The 14,651-nt window shown below is 46.8% G+C and overlaps 2 non-coding genes across 2 annotated transcripts; both read left to right on the forward strand.

Moving 5' to 3' along the window:
• Positions 1–60: 60 nt before the first annotated feature.
• Trnal-caa lies at positions 61–166 on the forward strand. The gene is made up of 2 exons: positions 61–98; positions 121–166. It is a non-coding gene; the product is annotated as a tRNA-Leu (tRNA).
• Positions 167–527: 361 nt separating this feature from the next.
• Trnae-cuc lies at positions 528–599 on the forward strand. Its single transcript has one exon. It is a non-coding gene; the product is annotated as a tRNA-Glu (tRNA).
• Positions 600–14,651: the final 14,052 nt, after the last annotated feature.

Consider the following 14,651-nt stretch of genomic DNA (forward strand, 5'->3'; position numbering starts at 1 on the left):
CGGGGCGGTCCCATCAGCCGCTCAGGCTCCAGGCCGCGCGGGCGCGGCAGATCTACGGGTGTCAGGATGGCCGAGTGGTCTAAGGCGCCAGACTCAAGGCGTGATCCTTCCCTACGGGCTTTCTGGTCTCCGAATGGAGGCGTGGGTTCGAATCCCACTTCTGACACATCTTTTTTTTTTTTCCTTTCTGCGCCGGCTTCAGGGAAGCCGCGACTTTTCCTTTTCCTGTGCCCAAGCCGGTTGGAGGAGCGACGCTCCTGCCTCAGTCCGCGCCTCCGCACCAGGGTCGTGGGAAGCCAGCATCCCCAAGCCGCAGTCCCCGCCCCCTCCCAGTCCGCCTGCCCGCAATCCCTCCCCCTTCTCCCGTCTCACTCTCCCCACGGCAGTCCCCCTTCTTCAATACCATCCTCCCCAATACCCCCTCCCTACTCTCCCTCCCCATAATCCCCCCCATAATCCATTTCTAGCCCGCCCCGCGCAGCTGGCATCACCTAGTCTAGTGCCGCAGAAGAAATGATGCTATCTCCTCCCTGGTGGTCTAGTGGTTAGGATTCGGCGCTCTCACCGCCGCGGCCCGGGTTCGATTCCCGGTCAGGGAAGGGCTTTTTTTTTCTTTCCTTCTCTTTCCATCCTTTAGAAAATGAAACTGGCTGTTTCACTGAAGAAGTGAAAGTAAAACCCACAATTTGGTTTTCGTGGGAACCCTCTGCGCTGTGAACTCCAGCAGAAGCCGGGGACCTGCGACCCGGACCTCAGGAACCGACCCGGCTGCTCTGGATCTGGACGGCTGGCGGGGCCTCCCCAGCTCAATCTGTGCCCTGCAAGCTCCTGACGCTGGGAGGACCCGGAGGCTCCCACCTGCACCCGCCTATCCAAAAATAGAAACAGCAGAAGCGGCTCCTCGCAGGACCACTGCCCCTTTACCAGGCTCATCGCTGATCAGCGTTCTGTCACATCCTCTGTCTCTGAGGATACACAGACAGATACATAATAGATAACTAATAGATGACAGATGATTGACAGATAAATGCGATAGATGATTGATAGATGATTGATAAATACAAGACAGAAAGATGATAAATGATAGATGGATGATAAATAATAGATGATAGATGATAGAAAGGTAGGTGATAGGTAGATGATAGATAGATGATAGATACAGACAGACAGACAGACAGATAGATAGTAGACAGAAGATTGATAAATAGATAGATACCCCTCCACTCCCAGCTTAATGGGCCATGCTGGGGGTGTGAAGAAGGCCAGAATACCACCAGAAACAGTGAGGCCAGGTTCACACAGCTTCAGAGGGATCAGAACTCCATGGGTAGAGAACACTCATGCTATTCTGGAAAATCATCTATGTTCTTCCTGAAAAATCAGAGGGAAACTGAATTTAAAAGTAGTGGACTGAGCTGGATGTGGTGGTGCATGCCTTTAATCCCAGCACTCGGGAGGCAAAGCAGGCAGATCTCTCTGAGATGGAGGCTAGCCTGGTCTACATAGCAAGTTCCAGGCTGGCTGGGGCTATAGGGAGACCCTGTCTCAAAAATCAAAACAAACAAAGGAAAGTAATGGATGAATGGGTAGGAGTAATGGCTCAGAGGTTAAGAACACTGGCTGCTCTTTTAGAGGACCAGGGTTCAGTTCCCAGCACCTCTTTGGTGGCTAACAACTGTCTGTAACTCCACTTTGAGGGTATCTGACACCCTCTTCTGACCTCCACAGGCATTGCAGGACACGGGTGCACTTACATACATGCAGGCATAAAATAATACGCACTGATACGCATAAAATAAAAATAACCAATAAAATATTTGGGACGGGAAAGATGACTCAGCATTTAAGAACACTGACTGCTCTTGCCAATAGAAAACCCTGAATACAGAAAACCAGAAGTCCCCTGAGGCCCTCTTTCCTCTGTCAGCCAGTCCTGAAACATAGATATTTTTGCCGAGACAGACTGTTACCCAAGATAGCCTGTCCTGCTCGAGCAATTTCAGGAAAAGGAGACCATAAATTTCTCAAGAACATCCAGACCTGCAAGCAGAACCCCCCCCCAGCTGCACCCATGGCCTCATTTCCTGTATAATTCCCAACACCCCTCCCCACGGCAGACACCTCCATTCCAAGGGAAGGCAGCTGTCCTTTGCTGTGCTGAATAAATGCAGCCTTGATCTGTTGAAGGTCCGAAGCTGGTCTTTTCCGGAGCTCCGCTCTCTTTCCTGTGCTCTAAATTCTAACACTTAACAGAGGACCTGGGTTTGATTCCCAGCACCCACATTGTGGCAAACAACCATCCATAACTCCAGGTCCAGGGATCCAATGTCCTTTGCTGGCCTCCATGGGCATTGCATGACACAGGTGCACTTGCACACATGCAGGCAGCACACTCATAAATAAAATATTTTAAAATAAACAATAAAATAAAAATAAAAAAATAAAAGTGATGGATGAGGGTGTTTGTGGAGAAGAGTTCTAGGTAGCATAGGGTACAGGCTGGTGTGGGTACCGGTCAAGGCCCTTAGCCAGCTTTACTGTGAAAAATCATGTAAAGTGGAGCAGAAAGATTGGAAAGATAAAGTTTGGGAGGAAAGTCTCAAAGCTGAGGCTAGACAAACTGCAGAGAAGATTCAGCAGTTAAGGAGCTTGTGCACTGAGAGCTGTGGATGTAGCTTGGAGGTAGAGAGCTTGTCTAGCCTGCACAAAGGGCCTAGGCTTGAGCCCCAGCACTACAAGCACCTGCTGGTGGTGATACAAGCTTGGAAACCCCAGCCAGCACTCAGGAGGTGGAGGCAGGAAGATCCACACAGAGCATCAGAGGCCAGCCTGTGCTACATGAGACCCTGTGGTGGTTTGAATAAGTGTCTCCCACAGGTTCCAAGTATTTGAACTTTTGTCCCTAGTTAGTGGTGCTGTTTGGGAGATTTTAGGAGGTGCAGCTTTGCTAGGGGAAGCATGTCACAAGGAGCAGGCTTTGAGAGTGTGTCTCCAAGACCACTTCTAGAGGGACAGGCTTCCTCTAGCAAGACCACACCTCCCGTTCAAACCACCGCAGGCCCAGTCTGGAAGAAAAGGGAGCAGGGAGGCAATGGATTAGTGCCGTTGAAAGAAACCTCTTATTCCGCACTAGGAAAATAAGAAAGGTGTCTTGATTGCAAGACCAGGCCCACAGAAAGCTCTTACGTGTAAAATGCAAATACATTCTAAAGGCAGCCACAGGGGTTCCCTGCTCAAAAACAACTTCCTGGGTGTGTATTTTCCTAGTTCAACCACGAAGACACACAGAGGCACCTGATGGGAGGGACCAGTTTACGTGTCAACCAGCAGCAGAAGTCTGTGGAAGCATCCATGTGGTACAGATTTGCAGGTGTGCGACATAAGAGTTAAGGAGTTTTAGAGGCTTGCAACAAAGTTCTAGGAAGCCTCCAAGGCCAGGCAATGTGTGGCAGGTCAGAGTCCCTGCAAAGTGGCTGTGGTATTCAACTGTGAAGGTGAAGCCTAAATTGAGTGGAGACCCCAGGATGTCATAGATTTCAGGAGCATGGGTCATATGCTACAGACAGTGGCAGGCCTGGCATGAAGCTGGCCCAAGAGAAAGGCTATGCATGCTTCAGGCACCAAAGCTAGAAAGAAGGGGGTCTCCCAAGCGCAGCCCAGAAGACGCTACAACGAACCTTGGTCATAGGACTACATGGTGCTTGTCTCCCTTTTAGAATGGGAATCTTTATTCCACGTCACTGTTTATTGGAGTAAGCAACTCGGTTTTGATTTTACAGGGGTCCACAGCTAAGGGTTTGCCTTGAGTCTCAGAAAAGTCGTTTGGCTTCTGAACAGAGTTGCAACTGCAAGGCTACAGGGATTTTTAAAGTTGGATTAAATACATTTTGCATTATGTGATGGCCACAGACCAGGAGTCCAGAGTGGAATGTGGTGGCCAGGGCAGAATGTGGTAGCTGGGGAAGAATGTTGTAGCTTGAATGGACAGTACTCCCCACAGGCTCACATGTTTGAACACTTAGTCCTAGACAGTGGTGCCATTTTGGAAAGTTGTGGAACCTTTAAGAGGTAAGGCCTAGCAGGTACAGGGAATTGCTGGGGGTGGATAGGTATTAGGGGTTAGAACCCACCCCTGCTTCTAGTCTGAGCTGTCTTTCTGCTTTCCAGACTGCTGAGATGTAACCAGCAGCCCCCAGGTATCCAGCTGCCATGGGTACCTCTCTGCAGGATGGACTGAGCAACCTTAGACCCCTCCTTCCATAAGCGGCTTCTTGTTAGGTGTTGGATCACCACCATGAGGAAAGTAACTAATGGGAAACAAATTAATGGGAAAACAGTCCTAATCCCTGGCAGGTAGGAAGTGGAGTAACTACTATGGAGTAGCACAGGGGAGCTCTTTGTGCTGATGGGATTGTTCTATACCATTATGATTACTGTGGTTGTTATAGAATCTAATCTATGTATGTGACAAAATGTCAGCACTATAGTGGAACATTGTACCAATGACAGATTTCTGGTTCTGTCACTATAATTATGTAAACTTGAGTCGTAGCCCTCTGGGGGTTCCAACATATCAAGTCTAATTACCCACCCCAGAAAAGACAAACAGAAGTTGTGGTAAAAGACAGGAAGAAAGTTTAATAAAAACAGAAGTTTTCAGGCTGGAGAGATGGCTCAGGGGTTAAGAGTCCTGGCTGTTCTTGCAGAAGACCTGGATTTGGTTCCCAGCATCCACATGGCAATAACAACCATCAATAACTCCAGTTCCAAGGGATACAGTACCTTCTTCTGGCCTCCGTGGGCACTGCATACATGTGGTGCACTTATATACATGTAGGTAGAACACATACACATAAAATTTTTTTAAAAATTTTAATGGGAGTTTTGAGAATAGAAGCTGGAGGGCTTAGAGGATAGCAGAGTGTCTGGGGAAACTGGAGAAAGCATTTAACATCTGTGAGAAGAGGAAGTAGCACCTGAGTATTTCTTTTTAAAAAATATTTTATTTTTTAAAATCTTAACATTTTTTATGTATGCATGTAGGTAAGTGCACCTGTGCAATGCGGAGGAGGTCAGAAAAGGCTGCCAGACCCCCTGGAACTGGAGTTACCGACAGTTGTTAGCTGCCATGTGGGTGCTGGAATTCAAACCCGGATCTTCTGCAAGAAGACCCAGAACCAGTGTTCTTAACTGCTGAGCTATCTCAGCCCTTTATTATTAAGTGTATTGCCTGCATGTAAGGGCACCCATGTCGTGCCGAGGTCAGAAGAGGGCTCCGGATTCCCTTCACAGCCACTATGTGGGTGCTGGGAAGCGAACCTGGGTCCTCTGCAAGAGAGGTCAGTGCTCTTAACCGCTGAGCCCTCGCCATCTCTCCAGCACGCACCTGAAATATTTCTAAATTCAATAGCGAACTTGGGGCCAGGCTGGTATTGCACACCTTTAATCCCTGACAACCCAATTTCAATCCCAGAACCCACATAAAGGTGAAGGGGGGCCAGCTGCACACAGGCGGCCTCTGACACGTGTGCTGTGGCACCTGTGCCCCTCCATAATAACAACTAAAATTTAAAAAGAGCTAGAGAACTTTACAAGGTGGGAGCGGAAATCCATCCTGGGGCGTTGGCTTGGATTCGGGAGCTCCGGGTTTCCAGAGAAACGCTGACCGGGGAGGCTCGGAAAGTCTGCTCGGTATTTTCAGTAACAGACATTTTAAAGAAGAAAGAAAGAGAATACAGACCGGCAGAAAGAAATGCCGGGCTTTCACGTGGCCACCAAAGCTCGCGGGCTTCTTCGAAGAGGCCCGGACTGAGTCGTGTGAGCTGCACACTCAGGAAACGCAGAGCAAGTGCCTCAGATGTACCCTGAGTGTGAGCCGGAAGAACTGCCAGACTGCCAGGAGTCAGCTGTTAGTGAGGTGGGACCTTGAAGAAGCCCAGGCTGGGAGGCAACGCTAAACACAGGCTCGAGCTGTGCACCAGGCACTGGAGAGTTACCCGGGTGGGGCCCGCGCAGGCTCCTCTCAGAGACTCAGGTCTGAACCCCGCACACTTGCAAACAGGCCAGGTTGCTTTCATGCTCCGTACCCCATGCAGCTCTCCTCGCTCCACATCCACCCCTCCTACACTTAAAACCCTCTGTCACTTCACTTTGTCTGCGCTGCCGTGGTCTGTGTCTGCTGCTTACTCAGGCTCAGGCCTTGTCCTTCTCTCAGAGACCCAATCTCAGCCTCCCAGGAGCAGGACGGTTCTCTCTGTCTCTCTTTGTGTTTCTCTCTGTCTCTCTGTCTCTCTGTCTCTGTCTGTCTCTGTCTCTGTCTCTCTGTCTCTGTCTCTTTCTCTGTCTCTGTCTCTCTGTGTCTCTGTCTCTGTCTCTTTCTCTGCCTCTGTCTCTCTGTGTCTCTGTCTCTGTCTCTCTGTCTCTCTGTGTATCTCTGTCTCTCTCTGTCTTTCTGTCTCTGTCTCTCTCTGTCTCTCTGTCTCTCTGTCTCTCTCTCTCTCTCTCTGTCTCTCTCTCTCTCTCTCTCTCTCTCTCTCCCCTCTCAGTCTCTTCCCAAATGGCCTCACCTTGCCCTCCTTTGCTCCAGTTCCCTCTTCTGCATAGACTTCCGTCTTTTACCTTTTCTCTGCTAACTCAGTACTAACCTCTAGTCTCACTACAAAGGTTCCCCTTTTCCTCTCATGCCCGCAGTAGGGAGGGTATCAGTGTACACAGTACCCTCAGCACCCTTTGCTTCCTAAAATGATTGGCACAAGTGGCGATGATTCTTTATTTGACTCTTACAATGGGCCTGCCCTTTGATAATGATTGTTTTTTCAGTCAGTATTCTAATTTAAGGGGGGCACTGGGGATCAAGCCTGGTGCCCTGATCACTAGTCTAGCAGAGGAAAATACACCTCAACCCTACAGTAACCTAGCCCCTTTTGAATGCTGCAGACACTGCTTATGAAAGAATGAGTTATTTTAAAACAAATAAAAATAGATAAATTTAGGGGCTGGAGAAATGACTGAGCAGTTAAGACTGGCGGCTCTTCCAGAAGCCCCAGGTTCGGTTCCCGGCACCCACATGACAGTTAATAATCATCCTTAACTCCAGTTCCAGGGAATCTGATGCCCTCTTCTGGATTATGCCGGCACTGCATGCATGGACACTTGCAGACATGCAAGCAAAACACTTATGCATACAAAATAAAATAAATTAATAAAAATAGATTCACTTAACTAATGGCCTAACTTCAAATAGGCAGATCCGAACACAAAAACACAAGTCAAATGAAAATCCAAGCAAAGTAACTCCTCCAAAAATTACTAATCTCATATACAACAGAATGCACCAAGTCTGGTGCTGACGGGATGGGGGCCTAAATACGATCAAGATGTATTATATGAAATGCACAAAAATTAAATAAAAATTAAAAAATTGCTACTCCCACAACAATGGTCTCCGGTAAGAGTGAAGTGGACGAATCCCAAAGATTATAACTAAGAGAAATCAGGGGCGTCACAATCTCCTGGATGAACTTCAGGAGAACACAAACAGCTAAGTAAAACACATTTAAATCACTGGGCATGGTAGCACATGCCTTTAATCACAACACTCCAGGCAGAGGCAGAGGCAGGTGGATCTCTGTGAGTTCAAGGCCAGCCTGGTCTACATAGTGAGTTCTAGGCCAGCAGAGGCTACAGGGAAACCCTGTCTCAAAAAGACCAAAAGAAAAAAAAAAAAAAAAACATGAACTGTACTTTCCAAATGAACAGGGTCCCATGAAAAGACCAGTCTAAGAATCATGGCCATAGATGGAGAAGATTTCATTCTAAAGACATGGAAAACATTTTCAATAAAGTCATAGTTCATATCTCCAGTTCCAGGGAATCTGACATTCTCTTGATTTCCTCAGGCATTGCACAGCACGGGTGCACTTACATGCATGCAGGCAATATTCATAACGCATAAAAAATAATAAAATATTTAAAAAGGGAGAAATACAAGTGGCCAATAAATGTTTTTTAAACTGTTCAACAACCTCAGCCATCAAGGAAATGCAAACTAGAACTACTCTGGGATTCCATCTCACCTCAGTCAGGAAGAAGCAAACGATGACAGATGCTGGCGAGGATGTGGGGCAAAGGAACCGTTACTCACTGTTGGTGGGAAGGAAAACCGGTGTGGCCACTACGGGAGTCAGAGTTAAGCTGCCTCAAAAAACCCCAACTAGAACTGTCCCAGCTGTGCCACTCTGAGGCCCTTACCCAAAGGCCTCTACATCCTACAGCAAAGATACTTGCCGGTCAGTGTTTATTGATGCTCTATTCACAATAGTAAGGAAATGCAATCAGTTTAGCTGTCCATCAGTGAATTAACAGATAATGAAAATGTGATGTATATACACAATGGAATTTTATTCAGCCATAAAGAATAATGAAATTAGGCCAGGTATGGTGGTGCATGCCTTTAGTTCTAGCATTTGGGAGCCAGAGGCAGGAGGATCTCTGTGCAATCAAGGTAAACCTGTCTATGTAGCAAGTTCCAGGCGAGCTGGGGCTATAGGGACACCCGTCTCTAAAAACAAACAAACAAACCAAAACCAAAACAACAAAGAACAGAATTACAAAATTTCCAGGAACTGGAAGATCTTGTACTAAGTGAGGTACTCAGCTCAGAAACACCAACACTTGTGCTCTCTGTCATGTGCAGATCTTAGCTTCTTGTTTTTATGTATTTATGAGAGAGTGAGTGTAGGCAGAGGCCAGGAAACTAGAAAGGGGCACATGAAAGGGACAGAAAGGACCCTCAGGGGACATGAGGGGACAGGACACATGTGGTATGAATGTGGAGAAGGGAGACTGCGGAAGAAAAGCTGGAAGTGGGGAAGGGACAGGGACATGGGTGTGTGTGAAAAAACACAAGGAAACACATTACTTTGTAAGCTAATAAGTGAAAGGGCTGGAGATGGCTCAGTGGTTAGGACCACTGGCTGCTCTTGCAGAGGACCTGGGTTCGGTTCCCAGCACCCACATGGTGACTAACAACCATCTGTAGCTCCAGTTATAGAGGAATCCACTGCCCTTTTCTGACCTCCAAGGACCTTGTAAAACATGGGTACACCTTACATACATGCAGGCAATACATTCATACACATAAAAAAATAATAAATAAAATATTTTTTAAAGTAAAGGAATAAGCAAATGTAAAAAATCACAAAAGGTGACGGCAGGTTAGAGTGCTTGTCAGTCAGCAAACCCAAACTTGACCCACGGAACTCGTGTGGTGGAAGGAGAGAACCAACTCTCTCAAATTGTCCTCTGATCTCCACACATACATCATGGCATGTGTGCGTGCGCACACACACACACACACACACACAATAAATAAACACATGTAAAATATTGAAAACTGATGTAATAAAAATCTTAAATGGAAGTTTAGAGAAGGGAAGGTAAGCATTTCAGCCCATTCTGTGGCACTGAACAAGGTTTGTTTAAACAGAGGTGGATCCGGGGCAGTGGAGAGTGGCTGTAAAATTGGCCTTGGTGAAGGTCTGGTCTGGTTGGTTCCTATTTCAGCTCTGGCTGTGCAATATGGTCCAAAGAAGTCCATATTGCCTAAAGGAACACTCTGATTCCCTCAAGATGAGCGGTCCTGCTTGGGGGTGATCTGCCTGTGGAGCTCTGGTGTTCTTAGAATACAAGGTGGTTGTTTTAGGAGGAATGACCTGAGGCATCAGACTAGAATTGATAAAAGTTTTGATAAAGGGATTGGAAAGATGGCTCAGTGGTTAAGAGCACTGGCTACTCTTGTAGAGGACCCAGGTTCAGTTCCTAGCACCCATAGAGCAGTTAATAGCCATCCATTAACTCCAGTTCCAGGGAATCTGATGCCCTTTTCTGGCCTCCGTGAGCACTGCACACATGGGATGCTTGCACACATGCAAGCAAAACACTCATATATAAAAAATTAAAATAAGTAAATAAAAAATTTAAAGTCTCCCCTGAGATGGGATTCTATTTTCTTAAAAAAAAATCTTTTTAATTTATGTGTGCGAGTGTTTTGCCTGCATATATGTAATGCATCTGAGTGTGCAATGCCCTCAGAGGGGCAGAAGAAGGTGTCGGATTCTCTGGAACTGGAGTTATGGACAGTTGTTAGCCACCATGCTGGTGCTGGGAATTGAACCTGGATCCTCTGCAAGAGCAGCCAGTGCTCTTAACCACTGAGCCACCTCTATAGCCCTGGGACTTAGTGCCTTGAGCAGTCATTACTCCGCACTCATTCCCGTTCATTGCAAAGAGAAGCTTCTCCGGTTAAGACTGAGGATAGCATTGGGGATAAACAATTAAGAAGGCTGCTTGGTGCTATATTAATTTAGCTAAGCATTAGTCATCTCCCCCACCTCTGGCATAAAACCTCCTCAACCATGGGTGTTAACTGGGTTTACAGTACCAGGCATGAATTCCTTCTTGTGGAGCAGGCCTCAAAACCAACCAGAGAGCCCTTGGTTGCCTTCGTAGCCGTTATACCACTGCTGCCCCAGTGGGCAGGTCGGTTTATGGGGTTCTTGGCTGGCTGAGAGCAATGCCTTTCCTTCCCTGGCAGCCCGCCTTGCACCCTCCAGCACTGTGAACGCCAGCCAGCAGGGAGGAAACGTCCAGCTCAGTTCCAGTGTGATGTCTCTGTATCGTGCGTGAGGATATGTGCTGTCTGTGTCAGCCAGGAAGGCTGTCAGCCTTTTAACTCTCAGGGTTGTAGTCAGCGCACCAAGTTCCCCTCACTTTGGTTAACTCTCTGTCCCCTTTCCCTTGACCTGCCCACCTACTACCCCCGTTCCTGCTTGAACTCTTCCACAATATCCCTGTGTTTTCATGCCAGCTGTGCTCTGTTTCCCGCCTCCCTTGAGGACTCCCCCACCCATGACCCTTTTCTAGTTTCCTGGCTTCCACAGGTACTCCAATTTAAACACACAATTCTAAAGACCTGAAGCTAAAACTCATATATAAAGCAGAACATGTGATGTTTGTCTTCCTCGGCCTGCGTGACCCTCACTCAGTATAATTTTGTCCAGTTATATTAATTTACTTGCAAATTTCATGATTTCGTTTTTCTTAATGGCTAAATAAAATTCCATTGTGCATATGAACCACATTTTCATTATCCATTAATCCATCGATGGACATCCAGGCTGATCCATTTCCCTGCTATTATGAATAGAGCAGCAATAAACACTAACATACAAGTATCTCTGCTGTAGGATGTAGAGTCCTTTGGGTATGTGCCCAGGCATGGCTGGGACATAGGTAGTTCTAGTTGGGGTTTTTTGAGGAAGCTTCACTCTGCCTCCCAGAGTGGCCCCACTGGTTTTCCTTCCCACCAACAGTGAGTAACGGTTCCTTTGCCCCACATCCTCGCCAGCACCTGTCATCGTTTGTTTCTTCATGACTGGGGTGAGATAGAATCCCAGAGTAGTTCTAGTTTGCATTTCCTTGATGTCTGGGGATGTTGATCACTCTTAAAGCTGTTCATTGACCACTTGTATTTCTTCTTTTGAAAATTCTCTGTTCAGATCCATAGTCCATTTTTTAATTGGGTTGTTTGTTTTCTTGATATTTAGGGTTTTGGAGGAAGGAGGCTGTTTTGTTTTGTGTGTGTCCTATATATTAGTCCTCCGTTGTATATATTTTTTGCTGTTCTGTAGGCTTTACTGTAAGCAGCTTTTTAGTTTCATGAAGTCACATTTTTCGTTTTTGGTCTTGTTCCCTGAGGGACTGGAATTGTTTTGAAAGTTCTCACGTATGCCTTAAGACTGAACTTTACGGTGAGCCCCAGAGCTGTTAGGCTCTAGGCTCAGTTGAGTTAGAACAGTTGTTGGAAAAAGAGATCACAAATCAGTGGGTCAGGCTCCAAGCAGCTCTGCCTGCTACTGACTGGGGGTTTTGCATTTTATTTTTGATCTTTTTGTCTCTAAGGTAACAGCAGGCTTAAGTAAAACACGAGACTTTCAGATATCCTTGGAGGTCTGGAACAGAGTGCTGTAAAAGCTGATAGCAAGGTGCCCCCATCTCTCTTCTTTGGGGACATGATACTGTCACCAATGTTCAGACTGATACTCCTTGTGGGATGAGATGAGGTCACCGGTGCCAACTGACATTGCTTTGGAGGACAAGGTAGTGTCATCAGTGCCAACTGACACTCCTTGGGAGGACGAGATGATGTCACCAGTGTACAGACTGACACTTCTGGGAGGGGGGAGACAAAATGATGTCACCAGTGCTGACTGACACTCCTTGGGGCTATGAGGTGGTATCACCAGTGTGCAGACTGAACGTCCCTGAATGATCAACATACCTATGTGCAGAGTTAAGTGGGAGGTTCTAGGAATTTACCCAGAGTTAAGTGGGGGGTGTTAGAACTTTACCCAGAGTTAAGTGGGGGGTGATAGAACTTTACCCTGCACTTAGATGCCTTGTGGGCCCAAGTGAGGTGTACTAGTTTCCAGAAAAAAAGCAGCTTCTAAGTATCTGCCATAGTGTACAAGATGGAACTGTGGTGAGAGGTGGGAGAAGGGTACTCTGGGACAGGCCACTGCAGTTTTTAAATACCCACCCTCTACATAGCAGTGACATAGCCCTGCAGTTGTGACCCAGGAAAAATCCCACCTGGCATCTCGGGGCCCTTCCTGCTCTGTGACTGACACACCCTCAGCTGTCACCCTCCCACTTTTCCTGGGTATTTGTGTTGTCTACAAGTTCACTAGGGAAGTGTTTGGATCTTGTGATTGTTTGTCAACCTGGGAAGACAGCCTTCATGAGGGATTGTCTGGATCTGGTGGGCCCATGGGCATGTCTGTTGAGGTGGTCTTGATTATATTAATTGATGTGGGAAGACCCAGACTGAAAGTGGGGGGCTCCATGCCATGGTTTTGGGGCCCTGGATCATATAAGAGTCAAGAAAGTGAGCTGAGCACAAAGCACAAAAGCATTTGTTCTCTTTCTACTCTTTAAAAGAATATACACACACACACACATATGTATATGTATGGCTGAGATGGCTTAGTGGTTAAGAGTACTGGTTGCTCTTGCAAGAAGACATAGGTTTGATTCCCAGCACCCACATGGTGGTGGTTAACCACCATCCATAACTTTATTTCCAGGGGATCTGACACCCTCTTCTGACCTCTGCAGGCATTGCATGACATGGGTGCACTTACATACATGCAGGCAATACACTCATACACATAAAATAAAAATTATAATTAAAATGTATGTATATAAATATGTTTATATATACACACACACGTGTGTGTATGTGTGTGTGTGTGTGTGTACTCAAAATACCAGAAGGAGGTGTCAGATCCCTTGGAGGTGCAGCTGCAGACATTTATGAGGTGCCTGATGCAAGTCCTGGATCTAAACTCTGGTCCACATTATTGAGTAATTAGTGCTCTTAACCACTGAGCCCTCTCTCCAGCCCCTCTCTGGACTGTGACTGTAGTGTGACCAGCTGCTCTGAGTTCTTGCCTAGATGTTCCTACAGTGAAGGACTGTAAGCTGGAGCTGGGAGCTAACAAACCCTCTCTTCCCTAAGATGCTTTTGGTTGGGATACTTTATCACCTCTGTGAGGCCAGGGACTGAATTCAGGTGTTTGGTGGTAAGCACCTTTAGGCACTGAGCCATATCACCAGCTCTGTTACTTGTCTTTTTTTTTTTTTTGGTGTTTTTGAGACAGGGTCTCCCTGCAGCCCCAGCTGTCCTGGAACTCACTATGTAGACCAGGCTGGCCTTGAACTCACAGAGATCCACCTGCCTCTGCCTCCCAAGTGCTGGGATTAAAGGTGTGTGCCACCACGCCCGGCTTGTTACTTGTCTTTTTAACTGGTGTATTAGAGACAGATGGCCAAGCCGGGCTTAATGGTTCTGCCAGTGTCCAAATCTTTACATTAACAACTTCATTAGACAGCATTATTAGAATCTGTCCATTAGGGGTTGTTCGAATAACACGGAAAGCATTGAGCATGGTGCTGGCCACACAGTTGCCTCCAAGTAACTAAGTTCTCAACTTCTCTTAAAATTCAGTCATGGAAATTGGAGGAGGGGAGAGAAGTGGGGGAGGAGAGGGGAAGGGAGAGGAGAAGCTGGACTAGATTCAGACTAAAGGAAGGAAGAGGCCTTAGGAAAGCGATGGTGTCTCTAGCCCTCAACATGCAACTTGGATTATTCGGATGACACTGGAATGTCAATCACTCCGGGCCAGTGAGATGGCTCCTGTCACCAAGCCCCTGGGACCCATATGGAAAGAGAGGACCAACTCCTGAAAGGTGTGCTCTGACCTCCACATTTCATACCAAGATATGTGTGGACACACACACACACACACACACACACAATGAATAAATACACTTTCAAATGTAAAGATTTCAAAAAATAAAACATGGTAACATGGTGGTGGCACACACCTTTAATCTGAGCACTGTATGTGTGGACACACACATACACACACACAATGAATAAATACACTTTCAAATGTAAAGATTTCAAAAATAAAACATGGTAACATGGTGGTGGCACACACCTTTAATCTGAGCACTCTGAAGCAGGCGGATCTCTGTGAGAACGAAGCCAGCTTGGTCTCCATAGTGAGTTCCAGGCCAGTTGGGGC

Source organism: Nannospalax galili, unplaced genomic scaffold (assembly GCF_000622305.1).
Source record: "Nannospalax galili isolate Female #2095 unplaced genomic scaffold, S.galili_v1.0 scaffold1012, whole genome shotgun sequence".
Classification (NCBI taxonomy): Eukaryota; Metazoa; Chordata; class Mammalia; order Rodentia; family Spalacidae; genus Nannospalax; species Nannospalax galili.